At 31.5% G+C, this 27,480-nt stretch overlaps 1 protein-coding gene and 1 long non-coding RNA gene across 8 annotated transcripts in view; one reads left to right on the forward strand and one right to left on the reverse strand.

The window, feature by feature from the left end:
• LOC146992691 (uncharacterized) overlaps nucleotides 1-27,480 on the forward strand; it is a 289,003-nt gene that overhangs the window by 126,456 nt on the left and 135,067 nt on the right. The window lies entirely within an intron of this gene.
• Nucleotides 1-27,480, reverse strand: part of LOC146992692 (uncharacterized) — a 137,176-nt gene that overhangs the window by 27,137 nt on the left and 82,559 nt on the right. The window lies entirely within an intron of this gene.

The raw sequence follows: 27,480 nt of genomic DNA on the forward strand, positions 1-27,480 counted from the left end.
ATTCATTCTCTTAATTAAGCGTTAACTGTAGAACATGAAGCTTGAACCAAAAATTCACGTAGCAAAAAAAAATTAATGCCATTTGGATTTCAGTATGATAAGTACACTTACCTTTCTGGAGAATTCTGCTGAATAAGTTTTAGGTATTGATCGAATCACGAACAAAGTTTTACTGTTCAATAAAAAAATTAAGGAAACGTTAATGCAGTTTATTATAACTTATTATAACTTATTATAACTTGAGTTCGTGAGGCACCCGCTTGACGGGCTTTCTTTCTATCCTTTACCTGAAGATGCAAACAGTTTTCACGAAACAGTTGAAAAATGTATATATCGTGTCTGAGCAATCTCTTCTATAGTTTTTCATGGATATGATTCAACTAAATTCTTTAATTCATTTGAATTAATAGAGGAACGATAATGATCACGGGCTCGTTTGTAGATTTAACCTCCTGAGCGAAAATTTTTTGCAAATCAGTAGTGAGTGGATCTGTCTCTCCTCAATAGTGAACGAATCACAATCAGTGGCGAGTGGATCTCAATCAACGTTGAGCGGATTTCAATCTCTCAAACCAACGGTGAGTGGATCTTAATGTTTCTTACTACAGCAGCTGCAGAATTTCTTGATTTGAGCTCATATAACTATAGCTATGATAACTGAACTATGGGCTACATTGTACAGGCATTAGGATTTCATTTTAGAGGCCGGAGAGATGGAAAATGAGCAACCGCCTTCGCCGGGAATCGAACCACGGATCTCTGGAACACCGGCTCAGCGTGCAGAACCACTACACCACGAAGGCACGCTAGGAAAGCAGTAGAAATACCTTATAAGTATCTAGACTATCGCTAATCTTAACTGATAATACAGGCTGGCTATATGATTGCTATTTGCCCAAACCAAGTCCAAAAGTCGGGTGTGGGCTTTCGAGTGTAAAAATTATAAAATAATATTAAAAAAAATACTTCTTTAAATAAGATTGCGTTTTTTAATTTGGAAATCAAGGCATAGTAAAACAATTTCTCTTGACTCTTAATTGCATCTGAACGATGTGTCCAAATAAAAGAAATTTTGACTTCTTCGAGATTCACACTCTCAGAGCATCCTTACAACAATTTCCTAGTTTAGATTCTTCTGCTTTGTACTACTTTCATACTTACTTCGTCTGAAAGACAGGATTTTTTTTTTCAAGAAAAGAACTATTATTGTCTTGGGAGAGAGATAAGCCATTCTTTTGTAAGTTATCAGAAAAAGGAAAAATTCAAGAAACAGTTTGAATTATAAAGAAAAACTCATAAAGTGTAATAGAAAATAATCAAATTTTGAAGAACAATAATAATTAAATTGTTGTGAATAAAAATTAAGTAGTTTTGTATGATGAGTGGATTATGAAACCTTTCATTAAACGCTTCATTAGATATGTTTAATGATGCATTTCATAAGTCCATTCATCTTGCATGCTGACTGTTCTTGAGAACTGAATCACGGGAATTCTCGAGATTTACATCTGAAGTTCAGAATTATTGCTTTTTATATTTATAATTCCCTTGCCTTGGAAAAATTCTTAGATATTTATAAATAAAAAAAAGTTTTTACGCAGTCTCGTACTATGAGACTAATTCGGTTATTTAAAATTTCAATGTTTTTCATGCAATGAAGTTTTGCCGAGATTCGTGGAACAAAGAGACATAAGATACTAACCATTTGCTTTAAAAATAGAGAATTTTATTACCATGTTAAACTCTCTGATCGATCCTTTTTCATATCGTACCGTTAAACCTTTGTTGCATACAAATAATCTAGAGAACTTAAACGAAAATGTTTGTACATTTTCTACTTAAAATAACCTTAGTAATAATAAGAAAAATTAATTTTATTCAAATTTCGTTTAAATAATTGCTACAGTTTGTTCACTATAGTGGACAGCAAGCATATACCTACATGCGTACAAATCTCTTCCCAACGATTTACGATCATTGCATTTGAAATCGTTGCAGTGATCCTTGTTTGCAGTGATCATTACCATCTTCTAAATGGTAAATCTACAACTGACATGTACATACGGATCCCCCAAAATACCTTCATTTCGTCGATTGTGATTGAATTCATTTTGCTACGATTTTGTAACCTGTACCTATTGGATTCAAATGTCAAATGTTCTAGAAATTCTTTGCCAAACATAAACATCTTCCAGTGGTGTTTTGGCTTGATAAGCAGTACATTTGGGTTTCAATTCACTCTTTTCGGTAGATCTTTATATACCTACTCCACAATTTTCTCAATCTGACATTTAAAATAAAATGTCTAAAATTAATAATTATGAATAAAAAATGGCAGTATAAGAAAATATAAGCAATATTATATAATGTTTACTATGAGAAATTGTACTAACTTGGAAACAGAAGTAGCAACCATTTTCCAAATAGCAATGCATTACTTAGTGATGCTATACAGCCATCTATGATCGACGGTTCAAAGTTCAAATAATATAGAATGAATAAACATAGGAATGGAATCTGTTAAGGCATTTACATTTACAGAAGAATAAACAAATTTAAACTTTTGTCTGCTAGAGTGGACATGATGCAGCAAAGGGTTAAGAAAGTACTGTTGAAGGATGGCCACAAACCAACCCAATTTGATATCTTTCACTGACTTAACAATCTTCGAATTATGTTCTATTAATGTTACTATATTTGAGCTGCTAGAATGTTTTATTATGACCATCAAGTTTCATTTCTAATGTTAACAATTGTATCCTGGTAAGGAAATTAGAGGACAATGCTGTAGCTGAAAGATATTATGCATGGCTATAGAATACGAAAATATTCAGAAACGTACCATTTTGCATAAAATCGAAGTCAGTATAAAAGGAAAGGAATGGCATTTCTAGAATTTTTATATCTAAAGACAGGTTCGGTTTAGGTGATGGATCAATATATATTTTGTGTGTATTGTTGAATAAAAATATTCAGCACTTGTAAAATAAGTACCATTAATTTTCAAATAATTTATTATTATTTAATAAATCTTAATTCAAATATAATTTAAATTGAAATTTAATAGGCCTGGAAATTAAAAACTACCCAGCATCTTCTGATTACATTTTATGTGATTTTTTAAATTTCATTTTAAATTTTCTGCATTAAAATCAATCATTTAGATAAAAATATTCTTTTTAATTGCGCGACTCTTAGAAATTTTCAAAAGAAAATATTCAATCTCGAGACAAAAGTAATTACTAATTCAGGGACTCGAAAATTTCTAGAACGAAAAAATTAAAAAAAAAAACACAGTAATTAACCTCCCGTTAGACATTTCGACATGATAAGCAGAAATATTTTTAAAAACTGGAATTTCAGAAAGGCAAAAAATTATAAAGAAACGAAAAACTCCAATTTTTTTACTTTATTTTTATCCTTAATTTACTGCCTGTAGGCAATTAATTAACGTATCTATTACGTAAAGTTATCGCAATTAAGACCAAATGTAGTTAAATTTTGTAACTGAGTAATTCTGTAATGTATAATTGTGTCTAAAATTACGTAATTCTGTGGTTAATACTATGAATTTGAGTATGATTTTAATTACACTTTGTTCGAAGAAGCACATGCGTCAAATCATTTTTCTGTTTTTTCATAAAACTAAGAAATAATTTCAATCGTAATATCATTTTTAGCTTTTTTTATAATATATCAGAAAACCATAAAAAGCTTTAAAATAAAATATTTTTGTCATTACATTTATATTCATCATAATAAATTTAAAAGACGATATAACTTATTCAGCGTTAAAGTTGCAACGCCTTTTAAAACTGTTGTCAGGAGAAATTAGTTATTTATTAAGATGCTTCCGAACACTTTTAAGCCTCCATTTTAAAATATTAAAGCATTTAGTCCTTCTTAAGAAAGAATTTTATATTCATCTTTTTTTTTTTCATTCACATTTTTCCTTTATTTTTAATCGAAGTTGTTCTCGCAACAGTATCAAATTAATAAAATTATTTAAGAACATAAAAGCTTTCCATATATTCATTTGAGCTGCACGATAAAAGTAGCAAAGGTAAACAATATTTTCCTGGTATAATTAATTTAATAGTTTTGGAAACAAAGCCGCGATGCCTACCTCCTGTTTTATGCAACATTTATTTTTATCTCTATTATGTGTTCATGTTTGTTTAATTTACGTATTTACTAAATTTTTAATGAAGTACACAAATTAATTTCTCAGCGAAGAAGCTTACAATGATGTGGTTATTCTCGTGAGATTAATGTAAGGCATGAACGAGGTGTTTTTAATTACTCATACTGCAGTATTCTTTACTCGCAATACGCGTTTAACACGTTTAATGTGGAGGGATTTAAAAAATGGAGTTTTATAGCTACTTTCAGATGGCGGATGTAGAGTAAAGCGATATAAAATAAATTAAGACCTCTTTTTTTATAACCAGTAAATAAACGTCTTCTCGCTTGTGAATTTCAGACGGAGTTGACGACTAAATATGGTAAAAATTATGGAGTTTTGAAAAGATGCAGGATCGGTAAATGGGGCTTAGCGTTAATTCTAGGCCCAAGTTTTTTGCGTATTATCACTATTACATGAAGGTTCAGTTGTACTGTCTGTTAATAATCGCACTTGAAATTTTAAAGAAAAAATTATAAATCTGAGCAGTTTCCACTTATTGAAAATTATATTGAAACAAGCGATTATTTACAAAGATTTAAGCTAGCATTTAATGACATATAAAATTCAATAAAAACGGCAGGGACATAGTAGTATGTATTCTGCAGCACACATTTTTTTTTTCTTTCAAATGCGACGAAAGGTCGTAGATATCATCAGTAGTAAGTTGCCTCCCAACTGGGATAGTGGTTAGTGACTCTGACTACTGTAACGAAGGGCCTGGGTTCGAATCTCATAGATGTTTGTATGATCGGCCCACCAGCGGCCGAGCGGTAAAGTCGCTAAACACTGGTAGTTCGGTCCGAGGTTCGAATCACGCGAACGGGTTGGTTGCATGGGCGTTTTCGTGGTTTTCCCCATGTGTAAGTGTATACGAGCCAGTTCCCCTTAGAAAGTCCTTCCCGAAGGCATCCCTCCCCTTAGGCAGATAGCCCTAGTGTGCTTTGCCATAATTAAATAAACCAAATTTGTATGATGATCATGTCTTTGGGGCATGAGGGCACTCAAAGTGTGCGGCGAGCCGAAAGTCCTCTAGAGAGGTTAATGGTAGAGGAAGAGAAACGGGAGACCTCAGACCCGTTCCTCGCGATACTCTCCTTCAAAACTGAGTGCAGAAGTGAGCAAAGTCGTACTGTCGCCTGTATAATGTCCAAGGCTCTTGCTATAACAGGCGCAATGTTGCCTCCTTGCCACTGAATTTCGTGAGCTTGTTCTGATATCAGACAAGCGAGAATAGTCACAACGGGAACAAGAGTTGTAGGTAATTTGCAGTATAAATTATACTTACAACTTATAATTTCACTGGAGGGATTTATATTTATTTTCACTAGCAAGTTAAGTTTAATTTTAAGCTTTCCTATAAGCCTTCATTGCCCTAATTGTCAATGCCAGACTATTTAAATTTGATAACTCGCGTGAAGTAATGCAAGTTACCACCCAAGTGAGGCGTAGTGTGTTAGCGTCAAGTCGACGCATTGTGAATTTTAAAGAGTTTAATAAAAGGCACTTTTAACCCTTCTCCTGTGTGGTTCCTACACATACTTTAGCTGTCACATTAGAAGATAAAAAGTATATATTACAGTACAATATTTAAAATATGCTCTTTAATAAAAGCTCATAATAAAATAAAATTAAATTTGAAAATTATTTTGGGTTTGTTTGAAATCAAAACATGTTTATGGATGTATATTCGATTTAACCGTCATGAGAAGCTATGTTAATATCTATCGGTCATTTACTTTATTTTTTTTTTTAATATTTATTTCAAAAGTGAGAACTTGTATATAAGTTTCACTGTAATCGGCAAGCAGTCACCTGATTCAGACATTAATAAATACGTTACTACAAACGTTTCTTAGATTTACACTAAAACAAATAGAAATCACTATCAAACGAAATGCACCGTTCGAAGATAACTCCATGACTACTCTCATTTCACAGAAACTTCCAAATAAAGTAATCTTGAATGGAAGACAAACATGGCAGAATTTCGCTTTTAGGGGGGGGCGTTTTGAAGAAGAGGGAACAGTATCTAATCGCCCTCGAAATCTATAAAGTTTTCATTCAATATCTACGATCAACTAAGCTTGCTTTCTTTTATAATTTTAAAGTAATCTCTGTTTTAATATTTAATTTCAGTTTAATTCGACATTCGGCCAATTTCAGTCTTTTTTGTGTTGTTCATTAACTTCTCCCAACGGTTGAGCTTTATCTGTCACAGCTGATTCGTCGGTTAAACCAGCAAGATAAGTAGCCGATTGTTGAAGTTTTCAAATGGATGTCACGCATCAGTCAAAACAATTATACGGGCCCACCAGCGGCCGAGCGGTAAAGACGCTGAACACTGGTAGTTCGGTCCGAGGTTCGAATCCCGCGAACGGGCTGGCTGCATGGGCGCCTTCGTGGTTTACCCCATGTGCAACGTGTATACGAGCCAGTTTCCCCTAGAAAGTCCTCCACGAAGGCATCCCTCCCTTTAGGCAGATAGCCCTCGTGTGCTTTGCTGTAATTGAATAATCCAAAACAATTATACAGGCTTATCCTTTTCTCGTATTAATTTTTGTTTAATCAGTGGCTTATATATTTTCGCAATATACCTATATTTTTTTAGCCAGCTGGTGTAAATTAAATAGAAGCATGACAAAGAGAGAATACTAAAAAGACAAACTAGTGTACAAAATTAAAAAAGTCTGAAAAGTTTGGTAATATTTTTAAATGCTTTTTTATTCTAATGTCAAATAATAGGCTGGAGGTAATTTTACCTGAACCTTAACGATAATAGAATAATAAAACAAGGTTAATCTTCCTGTCATTCATATCTGTACATAGTAGTAAATTTTCTTGCAGCAGAACTCTTAATTATAAAACTTGTATTCAAAAATTGTGCTTAAAATTTTATTTTCGAATTAATATAGAAAGAAAGTGATAAGCTTTCTTCACCATTTATTTATTAATTTTATTTCTATTTTATTTTACTTTATTTTGAATTATTTACTTATTTATCTATTGGAGGGTGAGATTAAAATGCTGCTGACCTGCTTTCCTTAAAAGATTTTGATGCGGTTTTGAAATAAAGGATTTACGTTCAACGTTGAATCTCAGAAATGCATTTCTCTCTTTTCATATTCCTTAGAAAAACATAATGTATTCACTTTCAATTTCAGTCTGTATGATGCTTTAAAATATATGATATTACAAAGTTTCCATAGAACGATCACGTGGAATTTATTTCAAAATAATAAAAGAGGAAATTCTGCTCTTAGAAGTAACCTGTATTTTTATTTCTTAAAATTTAAGAAACAAATAACAATGTTATAAATGTAGGGATTATTGTTGGTTTTTACTATAAATTGCCGTTTGAGGTTTATATTAAAAAATGTTGCATTATTTATTAGAAGCTATCTGGATCACTTATTCCATAAAACTTCATCAGAAGTAAATACTCTCATATTTGAAAACTCAAAGCCTCGAACAAATTCTAAAAAGAAATTAAAGCAAAAGCAGAGTGTGTGTTGGAGTGGGAGAGAATTGCTAAAAGGAAATGATACAATTAAAAAAAAAAAAAAAAAAAAAAAAAAAAAAAAAAAAAAAAACGTCATTATTTTTTAAGGAAATCTCCAGATGCTTGCTTTATGACAGGATGATGCAAAAATAATTCTCTTCTTGATTCAAATTAGTATTAAATGTAAGGCTTTGGATTATTTGAATACGGCAAAGCACTTTAGGACTTAAGGCAGATGATGATATTATATATGAGAAATAATGCCTTCATGGATGACTTTCAGATGAAAATAGGCACTATTTACCTATAATACGCAGGAACAAAATGCACAAAACCTCACCCAGCCAACTTATTTTCCCTCCAGGAATAGAACATCAATCAGTGTTTTGCGGTTGTAAGCATTCGACTATAGTCAACTTTGATAAATGCAAGATTTTTAAAAACAAAACAATTGCTTCAATATGTAATTGACCGAAAATATTGTTACGGATTTGCTATTTAAATAGCTTATGTTAGTTAAATTGTAAATTAAATGGTTTTATTTCCCTCGCAGTGCAGCGCGTGACGAATATTAAAAGAAAGCTAAGCTGGAAAATTGAAAATACAAGAGCGCGTGCATGTAACATTTAACAAATATCATTTCGAGAAAGTACTAGAAAATTCTCGCGCGCGATTTTAAAATCTTATAAAAGGAGGAAAACCTCACAGTTCGTTGTAGTTACTTAGTTTGTTGTTGTTTTAAGAATTTGTTTAGAAAACTGCTCTTGTAGCGAATTCGCGGATTAGCTTTCTTTAGCTGTTTTGAGTTAAGTTCTCTTGAACGTTTGAGTAGATAAATGATAACTACTGTGAGATATTGTAATACTGCACGAATATTTTAGGAAATTTAAGCATATTTGTTGCGATAATAATAAATTTTTGTTCATTTTTCATCGGACTTGTGCATTCATTTCGTAACGAACCCGTACGCACGCAACAATATATTATATGTAAGATTTAAATGTGAAACTTTATCTGAAGGAAATAGAAGCTAAAGATGTCAAAGCAATTGCTTTTTGAAAGCAGACTAAGCATGTACTAAAAAAAAAAAAAAAAAAAAAAAAAAAAAAAAAAAAAAAAACACTTGACTATAAATCTTCTCTGTCTATAGGTTTTGATTGTAATTTTGTGTGAAAATAATGAGAAATTAAATTTTCCATGTAAGATAATTAAAAACTGAAAGTTTTACTAAAAAAATGTTAAATTAATATCTACAAACTGAAAAAAAAAGGCTAAGGAAGAAACTGCAAGTTATGAATTTGAAACTCAATAACGTCAAGAACCAACACTGATAAACAGAACTGAAACTAAACTTTGGATACCAGATAAGTGTTGCTCCATATGAAAGATTACTGAAAACACTGAAAATTCTTTGAAAATAAAAATAAATGTGCATAAAATGTATTTATTTAACTCGTTCTAAAGAGCTTACTTCCAAAGAAATTAAGACATATCTTAGATAGGAGAATTTTCATAATAATGTTTCTGTCTATTAAATTGTGTGGAAAAGTTGTAAGTAGAAAATGTAAACTGGAATTTATACTTTCATTAAAAGATCATACAAGTTATTTTGAGTCAAGTACTTTTACCATTACTTTCTGAAAACGGAGGCGTTTAAAAGATGCAGTTAACTGCAAATGGGCGTATTTAAAAATGGATAAAGTTTCATGTTCCTGATTTTTCACATAGCATGTTGTTTTAATTACATTACCTATACGGTTAAGAAAATTTAAATGAAACTACTTGTTGAATATTATATAATTTTGTTCCACGTTATGAAATCATTTTAGGAACTTCCTTTGAACCAATGCTTGAATAATATTACGAACAGTCAACCCCGTGATCGGATTATTTAAATTTAAAAGATTTTTTTTTTTTTTTCAGAAAGTACATTCAGACAATTTCGTTTCAGAAGAAAAAAGATAAATAAATAAAAATCATTAAGATAAGTTTATTAATTTTTTTTATAAAAACAAAGTTTGTGTAAGTCAGCTTACGTTTGTGTAATTTGATCACATTCCTAAGGATAAAGCAACGTACAGAGATTATTAGGGTTTTTTGGAGCAGGAAATGGGAAAAATCAAAAGTTCCCTCTTCGGAATTCGAGCTACGGATCTTCCAATTGCTAACTTAGCGTGCTATTTCATTACATCAAGGAAGCAGGCGATAATTTCTCACACATGCATATTCCGAAATGCCTGAATTGATCAAACGGTTATATATCACAAAATGAATATTGTATGTGGAAACTTCAAAAAATATTTCGTGACCGCTTAGTAATATTTACTTAACGCTAAAAATTTTTAATGAATAATGTTATCCAGCCTGCTAACAGATTTCATACCTAATTAAAGATATTTTTACATTTATAAGATATTGTTTTATAATTCTTTATAAGTGCGGTTATGGAGCTTGACTATCTTTGGTAGTATAAACTCAGGCGCGTAGCTAGAGGAGGGCAAGGGGGGCATCTGTTCCCAGGCGCAGAATCCAAGGGGCGCCAAACTGATGTTACGACATTTTAGAATTAAATGTTTTCCATCCTTGGCAAGCAGTAGGGGGCACGAAATCTTCAGTTGTCCCTGGGCGCTGAAAACCCTAGCTACGACTCTGTATAAAGTACTAGTATCAAACTTCTGATAGACTTGGAGCAAACTATCGCTTGGTCTGAAATAGCAGCAGAATCTTGAAAAGGTTCAAAACAACCTTTTTATTAAATCAGAACTTTAACATAAACACACATCTCATGCTTAACAAAACAACTACCACTTGTGGCGATGAAATTTAAAATAACAGGTACAGGTAGAACCTCTGTAGTACCACAGGTAATTGAGGTATTGTTTAACCTAGCTTACTGTACAGCTTCCGCCGGGTGGTTTGAGAATCCCGATGCCGCACGGACACAATACGCGTACAAATATCTCAGCCTTCTCTGGGATTCGAACCCGGATGCATCAATACGGCAGTTAATGTCACTAACCTCTGTACGGATGAGTCAGATGCAAATTTTAAATAAGTCTATTTGTCAAAGACTGCGCAATTACTTTTAAATTCTGAGTTCTCTCATAACATCTCACCAGCGTAACAATTTAATGTGGAAGCAATAATGCAAAGCCAAAGAATAACAATCTTATAAAAGCAGCGAAACCGACTAACGTAGCCTCGAGAAGCAGAACTGCGCTTTTTTTTTATAATCCAAATCCCTCGAATTAAGAACTCTCAAACTGCTTCGCATTCTGTTGAGGAAACGGAAAGGAGAAGTGATAGTAAAGGTGAAATTGTCAATAAATGGTTTATTAAAATAATAATAAACCTACGTGGTTTAAGTTTCAGCTCTAAATTAGATAATGAACAACTTAGAATAAAGAATTACGATCCCAAATAATCCAAAAATAAATTCAAAAATGATTATCACGAACTTTAAGCATTATTTAATCTTTCCCCATTTATATTTAAAAAATAGTAGGTAGAGGAAAATATTTTATTTAATCTTTCCCCATTTATATTTAAAAAATAGTAGGTAGAGGAAAATATTTTATTTAAAATTGAGTCTTCACAAATGTAATAAAAGTTCTTGGTTCCTCAAGCGAAAAAAAATAAATAAATAAAGCAACTAGAGAAGAAAGTAAAGAAAAAGGGGGGAGGGAGTTAAAAGGCAGTCTTGTTACGGCAAGATAGAAAGCAATAATTAGCCACTTTCATTTCCATATACCAAAAAATCTGAATTAAATAATGCATGGGAAAAAGATGAAAGAACAAAACTGACAACATTCTTTCGTAAATTCACTTTTTGTATAATTCAATGACTCATTTGCAATTTCTCTTTCATCGGCGTTTCCAGCGATACAATATAATTTTTTCTTCCTAACTATTTGAATAAAATGTCCTTTTTCTTTTGTTTGTTTCTTCAGCGGAATAAATTAGAGTACTCGAGTTAAAGAAACGGATAAAGAATAATAATTTTGTAATTCGGAAGCGACGATAATTTACATTTATCAGTAAATGCGAAATTTAAGCAAGAGATGGAAATTAGCTGGGAAGAAGTGCGTATCTTTTTATTACAAATAATCGACTTTAAATCGAATTTATTGACGCTATTGAAAATTTATTCTCTATTAAATTCTGTAAAACAAACTTCTGGACTTGCAAAGGATTTATGTGATGAAGATAATCGTTAGCTTTATTATGGGGAAAATAAAAGGTGTACTGGAATTTGTTTTTTAGGGTACCATCTTGCGAGGAATTTGTAAAAGCACCTATTCGAAGGGAGAACAGCCTGTGTTCAAGTCCCAAACAAATCACAGATTCGTTTTAATTGCACTCGACTAATAGAAATTTTTAGAGGGAGAGGACCGTCAGTTGCTCCACACAAGCCTTCCGGAATGAAAGATGAAGTTTAAAGAATACACCTGATCAGATGAATTAGTCTTAATCAAACCACATGATTACGCAACCGGTTTCGAATACTCCAGCCTATCAGAGAAGATAGTGTCATGGGTTCAAATCCTAACAGTGTCTAGGTAGTTATAACCTATTATAACCTACCTAAAATAATTAAAGCCAAAAAAGGAAAAAGGCACAAGAAGTGTAAAAATTCTTCTTTAATGTAATTCAAGTTATGAAATAAGTAAGTGCCTTAATGATCAAAATATCAATATCTATTGCTATAAAAATTGCAACAATATTATATTTGAGATTATTTTGAAATTTACGTTTGAAATTCAGGGTAAGAAAAATGAAATGTAATATAGAGGGTATCCCAAATAAAAATTTACCCAAACCAAACTAAACAATATGCCAATTAGAGTTTTGTGTCTTTTGTTAGGGACACTGTTTTTTGTCCTTGCGGTCTGCTACTTTTAAGGTATAGTTCGACCATCTCAAGCGCAACCCTGGTTGGCATTCTGCCAAAAAACATAGACCTCGTCCAAAGGGGGCGGTATGATTTGCTGCGACGAGAAAGGTTTTCTCTTCTCCGGAAAGAGCTATGCTGGAGGGAAAGAAAGTCCCCATCCTTCCACCCTATTTTGAGAATAATTCGGTCCGAATGGCGCATGCGTGTTTGCGCTCATGGTCGCGGATGAGACGGTCGAGCATTGTAGGAAATCTTATTCTCAGCTGTTTTTTTTTTTTTTTTTTTTTTCCCCGAAGAGAAGTATGTAACAGTGAAGAAGACAAACAATACAAAAAATGTTGCGATGAAGCAAAAATTTTTGCCATCGAATAGTATGCAAAGTATATCTCCTTTAAAATTTGTTAAAGATTAATTTCAAGGTAACTTTCGTGTAACGCCGTTAGTCAGTGCTGTTTTACACAGACCTTGTAAAAAGTGATATCGGGCTATGATAAAAAGAACTGACCTGTGCCTACAGATGCCATATGGCCAAAGTTTACTGCAGTGACACTGCACTTAATGTGCTAAACAGAATTATGATCAGGACTAAGATTTTAAGAGGCTATTAGCACTTAAAAGACTTTGGTGCCCCACATACGTTTACAACAAGTTTTCTTCTTTACTTCTTCTCACTCTCGGTTTTGGTTTAACTGCACCATGCATACCGTGGTAAAACTGGTATCTTTTGGGGGGAAGGGTGTCCACTTTCCTGAATACCTACGGAATTTTTTGTGGTGACCCCTTTCTTTGATGTCCTAAGCAGGTGCTTATATTGCTTATTGGTTAATCCAATCCTGAATATAATAAATGTATACGCTAAAAAGAGAAGAACGATGTCGAACTGAAATTCCACTTGTGTACACTTTTATTTAAAACGCCTTATACTATTTTACTGCAACAGTTATTTATTGAAATTAAAACTCAGTGGGGTTGTTGAATTGCTTTAGTCCAAAGGTATATTGATGGATGTATTCCGAGCCATAATCAAGTATTCTAGAAGGTCGGAAAACCTTCCAGAATTTTACTGTAAAAAGACTTCCTAACACCTACAGTATTTTCAAGATTAAAAATAAATTAGGAAAGATCGTCCTTAAAAAATAACCATTACAACTCTTTCCGACTTAGAGTGTTATTAATGTCATGAGAAAGACTATAAATGCAAACAGGCCGAGACAAGACATGCGAACAATCTGAGAAGCGTTATGAAAGCCACAGTATAAGGAGATAGTAAGGGGAAGCAAATCTTCGCCGTCTTACTTAGGATAGCATAATTTTGCTTAAACTTTAACAGAGACGTTAAAATCATCCCATGTACTATAAAATGAGTTGAATTACATATATTGCTATAGAGAAAATAATAAATGGGATATTAATTCATCCTTTAAACTAATAACAATACTCAACTTATAGTAATCCCAGAATTATTTTCGTAAGGTATTCTGTAGATTTATTCTAGAAAACTAGTATACTCATCTGACGGATTTTTATAAAAATGTACTTTTACATAAATTCTCGAGGAAAATAACATCGTGAAATTTAAAATAAAGGAATACACAACACACACCACTCAAGTTCAACGTAAAAATTAACACAAATAAAAAATGAAAATATCGTTGACTGTAGTTTCATTTTAACTAAGAAAGGAATAGAATTGTTAAGCTCAACTTCATACTTAAATTGTGTGTTGTCATCTGAATTATTCAGTACGGAAGGAAAATTCGGTAAATCATCATATAAGTTTGTCTCATAGAACAAAGGTATTATTAATATACCGCACCCAAAAGCGTAAATTAAACATTGGTAAAACTAGGCAATCGAAATAATGTATATAGATATCGCAGATAATGGGAGAGTTTGGCCTACTACTCGTAATAATAAGGTTTTCTGTTGGTTAGTAAAATTTCCAACAAATTTCTTTCTTGGACGTACTTGTTACGAAATGCGAAAATTACTTTCACACGTCTGCTTCCTCTTAACCATTTGTTGTCTCCTTGCTCCCTCAGGCTCGCTCTACACACCAATATAAACAAAAAATCGTGGCCTGTTTGTTAATCGTGCTATTCATTTATACTCCACACCTTCTTCTACTCCACTCCTTCCTCTTCTCCACTCCTGATTCTGTTTTGGCGAAAGAACTCAGCATTCTGGAAAATATGACGGCTTTCACATTGTAATCCCTCTAACATAACTGACATCGGATTTAAGGAATGTTTAAGGCTTTTATCTCTTTCAAGTCTTCCAAGCTTACGCACTTCAATTCCATTCATTTGTCTGACCATTCGTTCCTAAGTTTAATCATCTCCTTTCCACGTGCTTCAAGCAGTGTAATTTTATAGTTTCCTTTAAATTTACCAATAAAATTAAGCTTTCATTTGTGAAAGACGAAATATTGGAACTTCATTCCCGTGGCATTTATAAAATTCCTTGCGAGAACAATCTGGCCTATTCAGAACGAACCTGCAGATCATTAAAATTTGGGATGATGGAATATTAGGCATGGGAAACAAAAGAAAAAGAAGTCATAAGATCATCAGAAACAAAAATTTATTTATAGAGCGAATATGAAACACGAATAACTTATTATGTTAAATTTTCTAGTAGATGAAAATAGCTCCAGTAGAAATGAAAGTCACTTAATTATCTTAATCATAGGAACAAATGTAGTAAATTCAGCCTCAAAAGTATAAGATTACTTGCAACCGAAAATTTACGGCTTCTGAATTCAAAAGGGGTAAGAAATGAAATGAAACTGAATGAACGGAAAATTTATTCACTGAGAAAGAGCTGAAATCATTTAGTACTTAAACAAAACTTTAACATCATTTGAATAAATCCAAACTACAAACTGTCCAAATTGCCTGAAGGGCTTCAAGCAACTTCTTTTAAAAACAGTGCTAGGGATGAGAGAATAGGAATAGAATTAATATTTCAGAAAAACCATTCCACGAGGTTGTGGGCTCTCTAGAAAGCATTTCAGTAAACTGCTAAAATATCGCCAAGTTTATTTAGAAATCATTAAATGTTATCAGATTGTTGCCATAATTTCTTGCGTAAAATAATAATAATTTTGCATAAAGCAAATAAATTCAAATGAGTACAAGTACTTCATAAATTTACCATATTTTCATCACGTTTCATTAAAAATATTTTTAATATATTTTAATTTGAGGGCCTCTTACTCACTCTGCCCTTGTCGTGGCTCTGTATGGTGGATTAAATTTATAGTGAAACTGTTATAATGTAAGAGGAGTAAAATGGCTAAAGAGCTCCTAAAAACCACTTTGAAGGGAAAAAAGTGTGGATCCTAGTAACAAAGAAGTTAACATAAGTAAAATACAAGAAAAGCAGCAGCCGCAAAGCTCAGTGCGAAACATTAGGGGGAAGACAATATAACTGGAGATTTTCTTCAGGAACGGGATAAATCGTGATATAAATAAATTACTTAATTTAAAATTATTACTTTAATTGCACTAATCTCAATTACATTCTTCTTCAATAGTTTTGCTTCAAAAACTGATAACTGCTTTTTCGTGATGTTGAATTTACTTAGGGTTGTTTTTCTTATTTTTGCTGCTCATCTTATACTTGGAGATATTGTTTTTGGTTTTATACCATATTACTGGCTTTATTTTATCGTTTCTATTCAAAGATTAATACTCTACAGCTTCAAAACACCATCATATTTTAATGCATGCACTTAATCTTTCAATCTGTCCTTGCTTCTAAGTTAGACTACAGTTTTTAGCGTAACTGCGTTACGTCAGTTACTTTTGTGTTTAATAGTTTATACAAACGTTTGATACTTTCTGTACTATAACGTAATTGTGTGTAATGCAATTATAACTGTGTAACTTCTTATGTTCGTTTATCATGCAGATTTCGTATTTAAATTTTTAACAATTAATTAAAAAAATTCAGTTTTGATTCCGGTTTAAAACAAACAAATTGGGGATTGGGAGTAAAATATGATCATAATAAACCATAAATAATTTATTTAAATATCATCATAAATTATTTATATCATCATAAATAATTTATTTGCATATATATATGAATAATCAACTACATATCCTCCTAGATCTATGTCCAAAGCAGAAGCAACTTAAACGATAAGAGCGAAGTTTTGAAGTTGAGGTGATACTCGTTTGCGAATAAGCAAATAAGAGAGAAAGCGAGCAAGTACAATGAAAGTCCAAAAATGCAAATACATGAAAGAGCCCACGATATTAAAAACTCTCAAACAGAATTATATTTACCGTTTCAAGAAAGTCGCGTGCTTTTTGACGCAGCTTCAAGCAAACGAAGACAGTCGAGGTTTAAAAAAAAATAGAAGTCAGTCTCTTCCTTCTTTTTTTTATTGCTCTCCATTCCTGTACTAAGACGATTAGCGCTTACACGGCCGCATTTAATAACTTCGCAGCGAGACCATGGTTTCTTCTTCAATCGCGAATCGCTAGAAGCTATTTCTCATTTCATCGAGCATTTTAAACGGCTGTAAATATTAGCCTGAGTATGTTCAACGACGGATCGTATAAATAACGACATCTCGTAATTTCAAATACCCAGCGAGGATAGATGGATGTATAGATGGATAGACCGCCGAAATGTTGTGTCAATTATTTGTGCTACACGCGGGGGCCTTCAAAGTAAATATTTGAAAATCTTCTCTCAAATAGCACAAATGCTTGAGTCCGTATATTTGCCGTTCGGCTCATTTATAAAAGATTCGCGGTTCAAACAAATATTGATCGACGACAAATAAGGAATTAGTCAAAGCCAGGTTATATGTAGTCTCTCCTTTGCATCTTCCAACCCACTTTTACCCCTTTCTTTCAATCTCTTTCAGTCCCTCTTAGAGCGGTTATTAACATTCGTTTACCTTCCCAAACCACAGGGCTGCAGTGAATTTAGTTTGCTTTTTTATTATTATTATTAACTCGACTTTCCCGATTTGAATCTCGCAGAAATCATCGAGTTTCCAGAACAAGAAAAACTAATTGCCAGAGCGCCTTGAGGCAATGGCTAACCAGCTATCTCCTTAATGGTCGGACTAGAGTGTGGACTCAGTGTAAATGGGAATAGAAATATCCTTGGATTTCTCATTCATTATAAATAAACTGGATCTGTGTGCTCATTCTGGCATAGTTATTTAGGAGAAATTTTCCGATTTGTATTTATGATATTAAATGGGCATTATTAATGATTACTTCTCCTCGCAATGTCATATTTTCCACAGCAAATTCGATTTTAGACATAAACCTTTGCGATCTTCTGTCAGCAAGAAAATAAAATTTAATAGCTAGTCGAATAAATATCTAGCAAATGTTGGCTAAGTAAAAATTTCATTTAAAAGCTATGATTGTTAATTATCGCTTAAAATGTTTTATAAAAACTTATTAAAATAGTAAGAAAGATAATCTGAAGTAAAAATAAATGTATCCTTGTCGAGCTAAAAAGATCATTTCGGTTTCCCTTTCAAAGTTGAAATCCAACAACTTGAGGTTTCAACGTCATGCACATTTTAATACTACTCATAATTATTTTAATAGTAATAAAGATTTTTTGAAAGCTTCTTGTGCGCAATGAATTATTTGGAGAAAATTTCTTATTAAATAGAGTGAAGGTTACTTATTGCGTCTTCTTTTGAAGATGTAAGGACGCGTTTGCTTGCAAAAATTGTTTAGACAGAAATATTTCAGTCCAATGAATCGCCAACCAAATTTAAAGTTTTTTCTGGCATTAATATATAATGCAATTTTAAAGTTTAAACTTAATTTTGTGTCTCTTTGTTTATGAAAATTCTCCCTTTTGCATACCAAACACCACATCTTTGGTTATCTTTGCAGCATCTTGATCCAAGTAACGTTTATTATTTTGTTATTGGCTTTCGTTCAAATTTAAATAGTTAAGATAAATGTTCGGATTTTTCATTTTAATTAGAGTCACTAAAATGTAACTATTATGTAATCTTGATGTAGACACTAAGCTCCCTGTTTAAATAAATTTTGCATCGAGTTAAATTTGTTTTAATTAAAAACAAAATGACTGAAAATTCTGGTAGTCTAATTAATAGAAAGATATCACAATTAAAGGTGTAGAGTCATTAGGTTAATTGAAAGCAGAAAAGATGAAAAATATGCAACCGCCTTCGCCGGGAATCGAACCACGGACCTCTGAAATACCGGCCCAGCGTGCTACCGTTACACCAAGAAGGCACGCTAGGGAAGTGGGAGAAATACCTTATAAAGGAAGCTTACAAATTCAGTCAAAAGTCAAAAATATTACTTAATATAAAGGAGATATATTACAAAAAGGCAGAATCACTGGAGATCAGAGAGTCCATATCTTAAAGGGTAATATTTAATGTTTAATTTTTATGAATTTATTTATTATTATTATTATTTTACATTAAGAAAATTTCTAATTCTTAAATCACGCAACGCTCAGATTAGATGTTATTTTCTACAGTTTATATTGGAACATAAAGTCATATTTCCCTTTCTTTGTTTGCAACATATAAAATTCAAAACTAATTCTGCACAAAATATGACAATATGCTTACTTAGCAATAATCTTTCATTAGTTTTATTAAAAACTAAGAAATTAGTTACGGACGATAATTTTATTTCGCTTTTACCGGACTTATTTGCACATGATATGATATAAAACTACATAATGCGGTATATGTATAAGGCAGTGCATTTCATAAATGAACTACGCTGCACTATATTTAGAAAATTTTGTTTGAAATAGAGGACGTGCTTTTATAATACGTATTCATCGGTTGAAATCCTAACTCTAAATTCATTTGAGAATGCAGTTCTTGCACTGCAAGTTTCAAAGTAATATGTACTCCTCACAGAATCCTAGACTTATCATGCTGGTACATTTGAGATTCGAGTTTCCGATTTTATATGGATAGACCTCTGATAAAAATATGATCTCTTTTAAAATATGATCATAAAAATATGATCTCTTTTAAAATATGATCATAAAAATATGATTTCTTTTAAAATATGATCATAAAAATATGATCTGATAAAAATATGATCTCTTTTAAAATATGATCATAAAAATATGATCTCTTTTAAAATATGATCATAAAAATATGATCTCTTTTAAAATATGATCATAAAAATATGATCTCTTTTAAAATATGATCATAAAAATATGATCTGATAAAAATATGATATTTTCTCTGATAAAAATATGATGAAATCTTTATGCGGTTTTTGATCTCAAATGGACCAGGAGAATGAAACATATCAATCGACTTTTATGAAACTTTAATTCCTTTTCCCCTGATGAGTTCTGAAATGGAGTTTCAATGAAAGAAGATTAATTTTTATTTGTATAATTTTGTATATTTTCACTTTCGCATTTTTATTTTTTGAGTTTGATCTACTATAAATTCTTTCTTTAATATGATTTGTTTTGATATTCTGTTAAACTTCTCATGCACGGTTGAAATTATTATATTATAGGGGGATTGTTTTGCTTTTATTCCAATTTAATAATAAATTTAGATGCTTTAAGTTTATTCTACCTCAATCCTACAGCTATAGAGCAGGACGGGTTTAAATTTTTTATTTTTACAATTTTTACCTATTTGTGTATATCTTAGATCACAGATATACCGCTCTCTAAGACAGATGTACTGGAAACACCAAGAGAATGGAGATTTAAAATTTAGAAGTTAAATATCGGCAAGAAAAGTGCTTATTTATGCATATATCATTTGATAAGTTATAAATAGCTTTTTTTTTCTTTATTATAACACGTTTAAGACGAAAGAAAAAGCAATAAAGAGAGAGAGATACTCAGATATTTAAAGCATTATCTATTTTCTTATGTTGCTTTTCCACTTTTATACACAAAATATTTATCTTTGTAAGTCTGCTGACATTTAAAATTTCTTGGGTGACTAGAATTCTGAAATTTCACGGACAACCTTCTTACCCTTGTGTGTTTCCCACGTGCACAGTGCTGACACTTCAGCTAAAACTGCTCTTTAGCAAAGTAAAAAAATGTAGAAAACTGAATGATGCTCTCATCTCCTTTTTTCAGCATTGCAGTAAGACCTCGTACATTAAGCTTTCTTTATGTGTGATATTGAATACCAAATGAGGCTCTCTAAGTCCGCCGTGAATTGCTACAAAATGTGTGAAAACGAACAACAGACAGACGTTCGAGGGGCAAAATCCTTATCCAGTTGGAACGTCCACATACTCCAGCCAGTAAGTTAGAATAGCGTAATGGTGCTATTATCTGAACCCTAGCTCCTAGGATGAAACGTGCTCTAGCACTACCTTGGTCGATTAACGGAGCCAGCTGCGCTCCAGCAGATAACACTATACCGGTCATCCTTCACGCCTTGAACAGAAGACTTATGCAGTTCTCTTTAGACCCCTGTTGCTACTGATGCGGCTGATATATATATACGACAGACAACATATAGCAATGCAATTTTGCATCCTCGAGTGGAATGAGGATTTGGAAGATGTACCTAATTACTTGAAAGTGTAAAATAACTGCATGGCTAAATTAGTACTAGTATCCTATTTTAGTTTAGAAATTTCAAATTTCGTCAACATGATACTTGGTAGTGAATCAACTATATTATCCTTTTGAAAGTATATTAAAAGCTTATAGCCAGCCAGCTTATCTTAGAGATAAGAATACTTATATGAAAAATAACTATTTAATTTAGTTTAAATAAATAGAAAAGACTTTCATTTACCATACTGAGACATGTTTTCCAGCAACTGCTTTCACTTTCTACCGAAGGGCAAGCAAAGGTAACAAAAGTTAAAGAAATGAAAAAAAATCAACAAGGAGGCTGTACCTTATAATACTGAAGGCTTATTTCCTTCAGTTCCTCCTTATTTCTTTCCAATTCCTGTCGCCAATTTTTGTTTTCTTTAGCATTATCTCTATTCTCCTCTTCTATAATAACCGTTAACATCCCTGTCAGTACAGTAAAGTTCTTGAATCAACGTCAGCATCTCCTTATGTGTAATACCTATGCCTAGTATTTCTTTACGTATCTTAATACGTTTAGTTTAAGTCCCAAATTTTTCCAACAGTAATTAATTCTAAGAACTCTTAGCTACTTGTTCCTCTTACCTCAATCTTTAGCTTAAAAGTTATCGTGTGTTCTTTACCTCCGATTGATTCGAACTCTGTAAGTCTACGTTTAAATATAAATAAAAACGGATAATTATATTACCAGTAAACCAAATTCATTTGTATAAAATTAAGGGAGAGAGAGTTTTAGACTAGCTGGAAATTTGTATGATTTTGAGAGCGATTGATTTGGAATTTTAATCTTCAAGCAGCAAACGGCTCAGGTAACATAATTTTCTTCATCAGTTAGATAAAATGTGTTACTGATAACAAATCTAAGTACAGAGATCTCTTAAGACTATCATTTTGTTAGACAAAAATTCTCAAATAGAAATAACTACTAACTTTGTGTTTTTAATTTCTTACAGAGTTACTTACTCCATTCATAATCAAAGAAATATCTGAAAGAAAATTTAATAATAATAATAATAATAATAACATATTTATTACTGTTACTATTGAAGACATCATTATTATTTTCATTGTTTTAAAATTTATTTTAGACAATACTCTTAGACACTCTCCTCTTTCACTTCTATTTTAATTGTGATGTGTTTCCTTATAAGTTTTATCCTCGCCTACATTGATTTGAGCCGTTGGCTTTAAGAACATTTCTTTTCTCCCCCCCCCGGCAATAGTTTTACATCTTACTTAGCAGCTTTAGTTCAAGCATTCGGTTTTTTAAATTACTCATAATTTACTTGTTTACTTAGAATATACATGTATATGTATGTACACAGAAATACACACTTGCGTCCGAGCTATAGAAAATATTTAATGGGAATATCCTTAGAAATTAATAAAGAACGTAGGTTCAAGAAAATCTTCCAAAACTTAAAATGATATTGTAGAGACATTAGATTAATTGGAAAGGCCGGAGAAATGAAAAATTAGCAACGCCTTCGCCGGGAATCGAGCCATGGACCTCTGGAAAACCGGCCCAGCGTGCAGAACCACTACACCACGAAGGCACGCTAGGAAAGCGGGAGAAATACCTTATAATGTGATTAATAATAGTTAAAAACAATAATTACTTTATGGCTTAAAATCTGCCTAAAGTTATTTGTTAATGCAAGTGGGCATCGAGAATTCGTTATTTCTTATTTTGCGCTGTAATGAAGGGTAAGTAATTATTTACTAAAAAGTATCTGAAGGACTACTTAAAGAACATTGCGAAGAAAACCTGCTCTTATTTACATAAGACAGTAGCTATTCTTTTCTCTCTCAGTCAATGCATTTCGGTACCTTAAGGGGTGTTGGAACCCCAAAATCTTCAAAAAATTGTGATTTCGGATTTTTGCATTTTCACATTCTCTACACTTTTATCTTTCTAAAAATACCATTCTTTAATCTCTATGAAAATTAAAACTGTAAAAAAATCTAGTTTTAATTTATCATCTACTGCTTTGATTTTTTTGTACTCGATGTACCTTTTCTCAGGAACTACTGCTCACAGGTATCTAAACTTTTTAAGGCTTATTTATTAGGTTCCCTAATATTTACTGAAATGAGCTTTTTGTAATAAACTTAGAAAAAAAAATTAATTTTTTTGTGTGAGAAAAGTGCTAAATTTTACTATGCCTAACAAAATATTCTGTAATTTACTCTAAAATTCAAAATGCTTCAAAAGCTCATTTCAGTATAACCAGATAGGTATACTTTAATTACAGAAAAAAATTTCAAGCTTGTATCTACAGCAGATTTTGAGAAAAGGTAGATCGAAAATAGCCAATTTAACAATTTGTCGGTATAGGGGTTTCTGATACCCCTTAAATCGAATTCGGAACGAATATCTCAGAGTTTTAACCACATACTCAGTGGTTTGGTTTATTTAATTACGGCAAAGCTTTGAGAGCTATCTGCTTAAAGGGAGGGATGCCTTCGTGGAGGACCTTTTTATGGGAACTGACTCGTATACACGTTACACATGGGAATTCATAGGGATTTCATATTTTTTGCCTCTGCAAGATAAATAAAAGTTAATTTTTAGTATGAAATTCTTCATGAAGACTTTCCATTTCCGGCAGGAAGCTATCGAATGTTTTATGTTATAAACAAAACAAATTTAATCTGCTTGGAAGACAAACATGCCAATGTAAATTTAAAATTAGACAAAAAAGCAGCCTTAGATTAGAAAAGATTTTGAATAAAACTTTATTGTTTCGAAGGTAATTCCTTATTCCTCAGAAGCAAAATTGTTTTGAAAAGGTGGGAGGAACAACAGTAGGGAAAAAAGGAGAGTTCTGGCTCGGGAGTGGGAGCTTAGGAGTTGAGAGAGAGCTCCCAAAAAGGATAATTTGCCTTACTGAAATTCTAATTTTTAAAAAATAATATGGGTGATATGTTACCATCTTGAGTGTCTTTTCTCTTTGCAAATAGTGTATAGAGTTATAATAGGAAATGAATCTTCTTTCTATAGCAGAATTTATTAGTATCCCTAGAAGAGAAATTAGGAAAAAAAATCATGTTTTTGTAAAAAAATAATGTAGTATCTGGTTGTCATTATGGTAGAAAGTATTATTCAAAAGTTTCAGAGTGGTAAAATATGATTCCGAAATGAAGTTTTCTCAAAGTAATCAATGTATTTATTTCAATAATATAATATAAATTAAAATAATCAAAACTAGAAGTTTTTTACACAATGTGAGTATGAAAGCCACTGAAATATCTGTTGCAGTCCTATACAATTTAACTCGGAGATGAAAATCACTATTTGTATGATTAAAAAATATAAAAATTTTGTTTGAAACTAAATCACTGAGTGCTACATATAGATTTGATCGTGATTGTTTCAAGGTCTTTTAGTAGAAGATATCCTGTTTTTAAAGTAAAATCATTTTCCTTTTCCGATGAAAGCACATTTCACGTTTTTAGAAATGTGCTTAATATATAAAATATGCATAGAATTATAAAAATGATATAAATGTTTTGAACAGTTTAAGGTATTCTATAAGTAGGTCCTTGAGCATTGTAGCCTACGTTGTGTATGTAATATAGATTATGCAGCTTTTCTTCTAGTTTGCACTGTGTAACTGTAGTATTATGTGAAATTTATGGATGTTGAGCTTGACACTTAAAATAGTTATGTGCAGTAAAAAAAATGTTAAGTAATATGGGTATAAAATGTCATTGATTCGTTGTAATAATTTGTGTATGAAAAATATGAACTTCTATTTTTGGAAAAAAATACCAGAAAGGTATCAAATCATGTGATAAATCTGGTTGGTCTTTAAGTTCGACTGAAGGGATATAACTTGACATAAGAATCTAAACTTTTTATGGGAACTGATATTTTGAAAATAGTTTTCTATTTTTGATACTGTTTCACAGTACTAAGTCTTCAAGGTCTTATGAGATATCATTTTTATTCACAAATTTTTCAATGAAAAATGAAAAATATATGATTTTTTTTTTTTTTTGGTATTTTTAGTGTCATCCAGTAAGCATCTGCAATTAAACTTGTATGACACTCTCTAATTAATGTGAAATGATATGTATTCTTTGAAAAAAGATTGGGGTATGTTCTTAGAATCTACGAAATAGTGAAATGTTTGGTATGAAGCGATAAAAATCTTGCATGAAGTTCAGTATATGTTCAGTCTCATTATTAAAGATCGCTTCCCAAATTCTGAAATAGTGATGTTTTTACTCTTATTATTTTCAAAATTGGGTATTTCATGAATTAAATAACTGTATAGATGTACTAAACTTTATTGAAAATTGAAATATTTTATTAATTGGCTAGTTTTATTTAAATGAAGTAATTATTTATTGAAGTAAAAGAGCGGTATGTTAGGCAGTTTCTTTCAGAAATATATCCGTATTTGAAAACTCTGTAGATAATTTGCCTTACTGAAGTTGTTCTAAATTTTTAAAAATATATGGGTGATATGTTATCATCTAGAGTGTTTTTCTCTTTGCAAATAGTGTATAGAGTTATAATAGGAATTGAATCTTCTTTCTATAGCAGAATTTATTAGTATATCTAGAAGAGGAATTAGGAAAAAAATTCATGTGTTTTGTAAAAAATAATGTAATATCTGGTTATCATTATGGTAGAAAGTGTTTTATTCAAAAGTTTCAGAGTGCTAAATTATGGCTGTGAAATGAAATTTTCTGAAAATAATCACTGTATTTCCAAATAATATAAATAAAAATAGTTAAAATTAGTAGTCTTTTACACAATGTGAGTATCAAAGACACTGAAATGTCTGTTGCAATTGTATACAATTTAACTCGGAGATGAAAATCGTTACTTGTATAATTAAAAAATATCAAAATTTTGTTTGAAACTAAATCACTGAGTACTACATTTCGATGTGATTGTTTCAAGGTCTTTTAGTAGAAGATATACTGTTTTTTAAGTAAAATCATTTTCCTTTTCCGATGAAAGTAAGTCTAAAGCTAAATCTTTGGAAAAGGGAGACATTGGGATTTTCGTCTGTTAGGAGAAATGCGCATGCCTACATAAGGAAAAAATAGGAGTTTTACTGAATTTTCTCGTTCCTACAAAAGGGTAGATTTAGAAAATAAAGGAAAATTTCTAAAAACGATGGTTCATTATCTTACTCTTACGTCTGAAAAGTTGATAAGTTATCATAAGAAAACGTTTTTTAACCGTATACTGCTTATAGGAAATGATTTGTTACTCATGTTTGATATTAATGAATTACAAGATTTTACACTTCATTTAAGTATCGATAAAGTTTTACTGTTACTAATGAGTGGGATTTTATTAGTGTGTACGTGAATATTTAACTGCATTTTCCTCAACAACGCATGGGAGTAATTTAATAATATATCGCATAAATATACTTTTCTTTTAAATATTATTTGAATTAGTATTAAATGTATGTAAAGTGCTAATTGTACTACAGAATGATTCATGACTTTTCTGTGTATGCTGACGAGGGTAGATAAAGTGAACTTCAGGTTTTTCCTGAAGGCAAATTTGTATATTTTCAAATTCCAAATCGATTTTAAAGTGTATTTTGAGTTTTCTGTTATTTCAGCCCGCAAATGGAGGAGTTTGATTGCATGTAAAAGTTATGCCTTCTGTTAAGTTCAAGTTCTAACAAAAAAAAAAGTTTATTTGCAAACTTCATAGGTTTTTTCCGTACTTTTGCAAACAGGAGCGGTAACTCGCTTGGTAGTCTATGAGAGTTTGAAGAACTTTTAAGTTAGTTTATGCAAGTCAGGACGCTATAACATAAGATGAAATAAATATTTCAGATGTGGAGTACATTAACTTGCAAATATACGAAAACAAATATTTACGTATGATAGGTGTAGAAGAAGTAAGTTAATATGAAGTTCTTATTTGTGCAAAATTCAAATTTTGATTGGAGCTGACTATTTTAGAAAATTCAAGAAAAAATTATGCTGTCAGAATAATTATTCTGAAGGAAAATAATGATAGAAAGAAAGAACCATCAGCGGTAATAAACAATTGAAAATGAAAAAATGGAATCTAATTTTAGGCTAATATTTGCAATTAATATTTCACTGTGCAAGATCCAGTTACTTTTATTTATTTTTTTGTGACAAATGTAAAAGTTCTTAAAATTTAGGTCTGAAAATCTGCACCTTACCTATCTGCACTATAAATTACAAATTATTTCACTGATGCAGGAGCTTTCTATTCCAGGATATAAAATATTAAAGGATAAACACTGATTACATTTTTGTCTTAATGTCTTGTTAAACGCTTCATTAATTCTAGGCGTCTCAAATTTC

This window comes from Stegodyphus dumicola, chromosome X2 (assembly GCF_044657685.1).
Source record: "Stegodyphus dumicola isolate Sdum_Otavi_A_Nest chromosome X2, ASM4465768v1".
NCBI lineage: Eukaryota > Metazoa > Arthropoda > Arachnida > Araneae > Eresidae > Stegodyphus > Stegodyphus dumicola.